General features: G+C 38.5%; 1 long non-coding RNA gene across 1 annotated transcript; it reads right to left on the bottom strand.

Annotated features, from left to right (window-relative positions):
• Positions 1–3503: 3503 nt before the first annotated feature.
• Positions 3504–6522, bottom strand: LOC120962041 (uncharacterized). Its single transcript, XR_005752789.2, has 2 exons — positions 6250–6522; positions 3504–5109 (listed from the first exon to the last, which is right to left on the bottom strand). It is a non-coding gene; the product is annotated as an uncharacterized lncRNA (long non-coding RNA).
• Between the last annotated feature and the right edge of the window lie 1970 nt (positions 6523–8492).

Here is an 8492-nt window from a genome sequence, read left to right as displayed (position 1 = left end):
AGTCAAAGAAAAGAGTTTCTTGCCTGTGTTACATGGTGTGAAATTGAGTAAGACTCAAAGCCCGACCACGGCAGAAGATAGAAAGAGAATGAAAGTCATTCCCTATGCCTTGGCCATAGGTTCTATAAAGTATGCCATGCTGTGTACCAGATCTATTGTATACCCTACACTGATTTTGGCAAGGGAGTACAATAGTGATCTAGGAATAGATCACTGGACAGCGGTCAAAATTATCCTTAGTGGAATAAGGAAATGTTTCTCGATTATGGAAGTGACAAAAGGTTCGTCGTAAAGGGTTACGTCGATGCAAGTTTTGACACTAAATCTAGATGACTCTAAGTCTCGGTCTAGATACATATTGAAAGTGGGAGCAATTAGCTAGAGTAGCTCCGTGCAGAGCATTGTAGACATAGAAATTTGCAAAATACTTACGGATCTGAATGTGACAGACCTGTTGACTAAAATTATCTCACAATCAAAACATGATCACACCTTAGTACTCTTTGGGTGTTAATCACATAGCGATGTGAACTAGATTATTGACTCTAGTAAACCCTTTGAGTGTTGGTCACATAGAGATGTGAACTATGGGTGTTAATCACATGGTGATGTGAATTATTGATGTTAAATCACATGGCGATGTGAACTAGATTATTGACTCTAGTGCAAGTGGGAGACTGAAGGAAATATGCCCTAGAGGCAATAATAAAGTATTATTTATTTCCTTGTATCATGATAAATGTTTATTATTCATGCTAGAATTGTATTAACCGGCAACATAATACATGTGTGAATATATAGACAAACAGAGTGTCACTGGTATGCCTCTACTTGACTAGCTCGTTAATCAAAGATGGTTATGTGAAGCCCTGCGTCGGTGGAACATCATCATCGTCACCACGCCGTCGTGCTGACAAAACTCTCCCTCAACACTCGGCTGGATCGGAGTTCGAGGGACGTCATCGAGCTGAACGTGTGCTGAACTCGGAGGTGTCGTGCGTTCGGTACTTGATCGGTCGGATCGTGAAGACGTACGACTACATCAACCGCGTTGTGATAACGCTTCCGCTGTCGGTCTACGAGGGTACGTGGACAACACTCTCCCCTCTCGTTGCTATGCATCACCATGATCTTGCGTGTGCGTAGGAATTTTTTTGAAATTACTACGTTCCCCAACAGCTTTCACTTTTCCATGAGGCCATTATGAATGGCTAGTAATGCCATTGGGTCTAAATAATGCACCTGCATTGTTCCAAAGAAAAATGCAGAACATATTCAATGAGAATCCGGCATTCATATTGGTCTACGTAGATGATTTGCTGGTCTTTTCAAAATCATATAAAGAGCATAAAGCTCATCTTGAAGTCTTCTTTAGAAAGGTACAACAAAGTGGACTCATTCTATCTAAAAAGAAAATGGAAATTTGTAGAGAGAAAATAATTTTTCTTTGTCATGAAATAGGAGAAGGAAAAATATATTTACAACAACACATTGTAATGTAAATTTTGCAGTTCCCTAATAACATGAATGATAAAAGGGTTTTGAAACAATTCTTAGGAATTGTAGATTATCCAAGGAATTATATAGATAACTTGGCAAAGCATGTTGGACCTTTATATGCTAAATTAAGAAAGAATGGTGAAAGGTATTTCAACTCAGAAGATATAAAATTAGTAAGGGCCATTATAAACAAGGTCAAGAATTTGAAACCTTTAGAATTACCATTAGAAGACTATTACTTCATAATTGAAACCAATGCATCTAAAGTACGTTGGGGTTTATTAAAGCAAAAACCCAACAAATATTCTCCGAAAGGTGGGGAGAAAATATGCAGATATGCTTCGGGGAGTTACAAATTAAAGACAATAAAAAATATTGATAGAGAAATTCTTGTTGTCGTTCACACAATTAACGCTTTTAGATTATACTAAGGGTTTAAGTAATTTATAGTACGAACAGAGTGTGAAGCAATATGTAGATATTATAATCAAATTAATAGTAATAAAAGTTCGACTAGAAGATGGGTATTATTCGAAGAAACTATAGGAGGGAATGGTTATAAATTAATATTTGAATATATCAAAGGGAAGGGTAATAGTTTACCTGACATATTCTCTCGCTCATCGATTTTGTAGAAATGAAGAAAGGATCGCTTCCCAGAGGATATGGAGCTTGCATATTTTGAGAAGAAAATAATCTCAAAATATTTGCACCAGGCACATTCAACTTCGAGCCCAAAAGTCATATCAATATTAATGACATCGAGAGGTGCATACTAGATAATTTCTGGTATCAATACAACAATAAAAGAGAAGACAAAGGGTACATGTTGGCAATTCTTAATAGTCTATCTGAATACTTTAATTTATTGAGCAAATGCACCTCCAAAGCAGCACAAAAGGAAGAGCAAAAAAAACATTATATATAATATTTGATAGAACTAAACAAGGAATATGTATGAGCTTTGAAGATGTATTAAAAGAGAAATATGATGCAAGGCGAAAGAACAAATACTTATGATGTAAAAGATATGATGATTACAATGAGGCCCTAGAATATGCAAGAAGCTTAATAGGGAAAAAATAATTATATAGACCCAAAAGCTAAAGAATATGTAGCAACATGACCACTCCATCTTTTCCTAAATGTTCAAAGGGAGAAGCATCAAGCTCCCATGAGGTTAAAGAAGAAGATTCCCCTAAATATGAGACATACAATGAATGCCTTGTCAAAGGAATCGATCCTTTAGATGGTTAATATATAGACTCGAAAATAAATGAAAATTTTGAAGAACTTGCAAAATCAATGCAGAAAGAACTGAAAGAAGAAATTACAAAAGAATTAAGATCAGATGTGAATGGAAAATTTGAAGAACTAAAGAAAGAATACGATCAAAAATATGATTTCAATATTTCTGAGATACACCATATCGACATTGCCGGACACAGGCAACCAATTGAATAAAAGAGGTAAAATAATAATCAAATATATTCGAATATGAAATCATATGAATATCAATTATACGGGCGCGGAGGACCTATACTATAATATTGATAGAATTCAAAATATTGATAAAGTATTATCAATAATATGGGCTGGGTAGACCCATACCCAAAGAAAAAAATCGAAAAGAATAAAAATAAATAAATTATAATAACAATATAAATGTAGCAAGAATAGTTATGCAAGAAGCAAGTATGCAACATCCGTATCGGGAAAGGTCAAGGAGAGGAGTTAAGCTAAATTCCTCAATCAAGACAAGACCCTTCATCGAAGTTAAAATATTGGGTCATGCATGAAGACTACAATATTCAGCCATGCATGGATGACTCATACAACGGGGCATGCAAGACTTGGAATTAAATATCATGGCAAGAGCTGCAATGAAGACAAGAGCTTCGGTCTGGACAAGATCATCTATCAAGACAAGGTTTCCAGTCTGGACAAATCATCTGTCAAGACAAAGACTTTAGTGTGGACAAAATCATCTGTCAGGACAAAGATTTCAGTCTGGACAAAATCGTCTATCTGGACATAAACTCGGTCACTCATCGGAATAATGCATGGCTATGCAAAAAAAAGATGCTTGAGTGTGCAAACTACAAGGCAGATAAAATGTGGGATTGTTTCATCAGCTCACACAAGGGAACATGCAAGACGCTGAAGTTGTTTCAAGGAAGGCTTTGTCTGGACAGACGATTTTCTCCAGACTAAAATATTTAGCCTGACAGATGATTTTTTCTAGACTGAAATCTTTGCCTTGACAGATGATTTTGTCCAGACTGGAAACCTTGTCTTGACAGATGATCTTGTCTAGACTAAAGCTCTTGTCTTCATTGCAACTCTTGCCATGATATTTAATTCCAAGTCTTGCATGCACCATTGTATGAGTCATCCATGCATGGCTGAATATTGTAGTCTTCATGCATGACCCAATATTTTAACTTGGATGAAGGGTCGTCTTGATTGAGGAATTTAGCTTAACTCCTCTCCTTGACCTTTCCTGATACGGATGTTGCGTACTTGCTTCCTGCATAACTATTCTTGCTACATTTATATTGTTATTATAATTTATTTATTTTTATTCTTTTCGATTTTTTTCTTTGGGTATGGGTCTGCCCAGCCCATATTATTGATAATACTTTATCAATATTTTGAATTCTATCAATATTCTAGTATAGGTCCTCCGCGCCCGTATAATCGATATTCATATGATTTCATATTTGAATATATTTGATTATTATTTTACCTCTTTTATTCAATTGGTTGCCCGTGTCCGGCAATGTTGATATGGTGTATCTCAGAAATATTGAAATCATATTTTTTTATCATATTCTTTCTTTAGTTCTTCAAATTTTCCATTCACTTCTGATCTTAATTCTTCTATAATTTCTTATTTCAGTTCTTCCTTCATTGATTTTGCAAGTTGTTCAAATTTTTCATTTATTTCTGAGTCTATATATTCACCATCTAAAGGATCGACTCCTTTGACAAGGCATTCTTTGTGTGTCTCATATTTAGTGGAATCTTCTTCTTTAACCTTCTGGGAGCTTGATGCTTCTCCCTTTGTATATTTAGGAAAAGATGGAGTGGTCATGTTGCTACATATGCCTCTCCGACTTAAGATATATTCTTTAGCTTTTGGGTCTATATAATAATTTTGCCCTATTAAGCTTCTTGCCCATTTTAGGGCCTCATTGTAATCATCATGTCTTTTCCATGATAAGTCTTCATTCTTTCACCTTGCATCAAATTTCTCTTTTAAAACATCTTGAAAGCTCATATATATTCTTTGTTTACTTCCATCCAATATTATATATAGCATATTTTATTTTTGCACTTCCTTTTGTGCTGCTTTGGGGGTGCCTTTGTTTAATAAATTAAAGTATTCAAATAGGCTATTAAGAATTACCAGCATGTACCCTTTTTCTTCTCTTTTATTGGTGTATTGATACCAGAAATTATCTAGTATGAACCTCTGGATGTCATTAATATTGATATGACTTTTGGCCTTGAAGTTGAATGTGCCTGGTGCAAATATTTTGAACTAATTTTGTTCTCCAAATATGTAAGCTTCATATCCTCCAGGAAGCGATCCTTTCTTCATTTCTGCAAAATTTATGAGCGAGAGAATATGTCTGGTAAACTATTATCCTTCCCTTTGATATGTTCAAATATTACTTTATAACAATTCCCTACTATAGTATCTTTGAATAATACCCATTTTCTAGTCGAACTTCTACAACTATTAATCTGATTATAATATCTACATATTGCTTCATAGTCTGTTCGTACTATACATTACTTAAAACCTTAGTATAATCTAAAAGCGTTAATTGCGTGAACTACTGCAAGAATTTCTCTATCAATATTATTTATTGTCTTTAATTTGTAACTACCTGAAGCATATCTGCATATTTTTTTCCCAGCTTTCGGAGAATATTTGTTGGGTTTTTGCTTTAATAGAGCACCCCAACCTACTTTAGATGCATCGGTTTTAATTATGAAGTAATAGTCTTCTAATGGTAATTCTAAAGGTTTCAAATTCTTGAACTTGTCTTTAATGGCACTTACTAATTTTATATCTTCTGACTTTAAATACTTTTGACCAATCTTTCTTTATTTAGCATATAAAGGTCCACCAAGCTTTGCCAAGTTCTCTATATAATTCCTTGCATAATTCACAATTCCTATTTTTGTTGCAAAACATTTTATCATTCATGTTATCAGGGAACTGCAAAAATTTCTTTGCAATATGTTCTTCTAAATATATTTTTCCTTCTCCTATTTCATGACCAAGAAAAATTATTTTCTCTCTACAAATTGCATTTTCTTTTTAGACGGAATCCTTCCATTTTATTCTACCTATGGGTATGCAGCGGTTGTGTTAATTCTACTCGGTACTCTCCGTATTTATCACTATGTTGCTTCAGAAGCAGCTAAGTTCTTTCCCTTGATGTTTATATTGCGAATTTAGGGGATAAATTCCTACCGTCTTCCCAGACAGTTCCACCCGAAGGGAATATTTCTCTACGGCTATAAGGTTCTCAGTAGACGCCAGATAGGCTAAACAAAGAACTACCGACAGAGGTTTCTCCTATAGTATCCCTAGCATAAGAACTCATCTCATAAATTCATAATAGAAAGACCAAGTGAAACATAAAACTACTTCATTTCGACAACATAATTTACGTACAGATTTCCCTTTCGAGAGACCCCGAAGGGATTACAAAGAGAAAAGAAGACTACCTTCTGCCTACCTTCACCTCGGGGATATACAATGGCTCAAAGGCTTTATACAACTGGAGCTAGCTACTACTACTACGACTACTAAGGAGTGTGAGGGCTGTGGTGCTTGGATGTTGCGATGCTCTGGAGTCTGGTGTTGTGTGTGTGTGTGTGTGTGTGTGTGTGTGTGTGTGTGTGTGTATTTCGCAGTGCTCAGTCCTCCTTCTTTTATAGCGCGAGAGGGGCACTGCGTGGTCACTGCCTTTATTCTTCTCTTGCTGGTGTACTACAACCTGACTTGAAACAGCTTCGACGTCTTGCATTTTCTTTTGTGTGAGCTAATGAAACAACCCCATATTTTATCTGCCTTGTAGTTTGCACAGTCAAGCATATTTGTTTGCATAGCCATGCATGATTCCAATGCGTGACTGAGTATTTGTCCTGACGGACGATTTTTTCCAAACCGAATTCTTTGTCTCGACAGATGATTTTGTCTAGACTGAAACATTTGTCTTGACAGATGATTTTGTCCAGACTGGAAACCTTGTCTTGACAGATGATTTTGTTTAGACTGAAGCTCTTGTCTTTATTGCAGCTCTTGTCATGATATTTAATTCCAAGTCTTGCATGCACCATTGTATGAGTCATCCATGCATGGATGAATATTTTAGTCTTCATGCATGACCCAATATTTTAACATGGATGAAAGTCTTGTCATAATTGAGGAGTTTAGCTTAACTCTTCTCCTTGACCTTTCCTGTTACGGATGTTGCATGCCTGCTTCTTGCATAAATATTCTTGCCGTGTTTATATTGTTATTATAATTTATTTATTTTTATTCTCTTAATTTTTTTATTTGGCTGAGTGGGCCAACTTGGAGCGGATCCTACTCCCTCCGTCCCAAAATATAAGAACGTTTTTGAAACGTATTTCCCATATCCGTCCCACAGATGAGGTTGATACGAGAGATGTCGATCAACCGAAAGTTCAGGCTGAATTTGCCAGATCCGATTAGGTGGCAATTGGCTGTTGACAAGAGCGGACAGGCCGAGGATACGGGGCCTCGTGTGGCGCTGTCAAGTGACCACTGAAACTTGCTGATCGATATATTAGCCATTACGTACTTGAATTACAACCGGGCCGTGCAAAAGCGCTACGTGCTCCAGCTGGCAGAGGAAAGTGCATATTAAAGGGACGGGTTCCTTCCTCCTCATTGTCTACACTCGAAAGGCGCGGCAAGCAAGGGACCGGCCGAGACAGACAGAGAGGGCTCGCTCGACTGGCTCTCACGTTACCCTACCACACAACAAGGACCATGATTAGCGACCCCATGTGTACCCTACCGCAGTAACTGCTCGCTGCACTGATGCTGACACCCCGTGCGCTGACACAGTAGTGCGAACCGCCGGGGCGGAGGCGGGTGCTTCGCTCCTGGTGCCTCAGCTTCACCGCAGCCACACAGATCCTCCGTAGCCTACGCCGCAGAGCACCGCACGCACTCCACACAGACACGGCGTTCACTATGTGACGCTCCACGCACAGCGGCCCACCCGCAGCCTCGCTGCCACTCGGGGCCCTGGGCCGAGCGACAGCGGCGGACCGGAGCATGCATAGCCACACGGGCGCGCGAGCACGGACGCGAAAGAAAAAGTGGAGTGAATCACGGAGAGCGGCGCAGGTGAGGTGGGCCCAGGGCCGTAACGATTTCCAGCTTGGGCTCCCGCTCCCCGGCGCGTCGCGTCGCCGTTACGTTACGCAAAGCTAGCTACGTACCAGTAGGTATTAGCCGTGGTGCGCTACCCTCGACCTACGTCTGTGCGACGGCGTCTCCGGTTTTCTTCTTCCCACGGTGCGCTCTCCATGCATCGTCAATGGATCTGAACAGGCTAGGGCTGTAGCATTATTACTTGTGTAATTCTGCTGCGATATGTACTGCTAAGCAATTCATTCTGTCCAAAGCCAAAGTGTCACGGGCTCCGTGAACATGGCGGACCATTCCAAGCCCAAGCCTATCCTTTTTCCAATCTATACGGAACGTATTAGTGTTGGTGGAGGGGATTGCTTACAACAGATGCTTCACATATTAGATTAAGCATTGCAGTCTGTCTCTCTCTTTTCAGCTACAGCAGACACAGCATGGCCCGCTGACTTTGGAATAAAAATAGGAGTACATTTCAAATGGTATTTGTTTGGATAAGGAAAAAAAGGAAGTCCACGTATGAAGGTCGGCGATAATGCATTCGCAAAAGAGATGTTAAGTACAC

This window comes from Aegilops tauschii, chromosome 3 (assembly GCF_002575655.3).
Source record: "Aegilops tauschii subsp. strangulata cultivar AL8/78 chromosome 3, Aet v6.0, whole genome shotgun sequence".
NCBI classification, from domain to species: Eukaryota; Viridiplantae; Streptophyta; class Magnoliopsida; order Poales; family Poaceae; genus Aegilops; species Aegilops tauschii.
The sequence above is the reverse complement of the archived record's forward strand: the minus strand, read 5'-3'. Positions and strand labels throughout refer to the sequence as shown.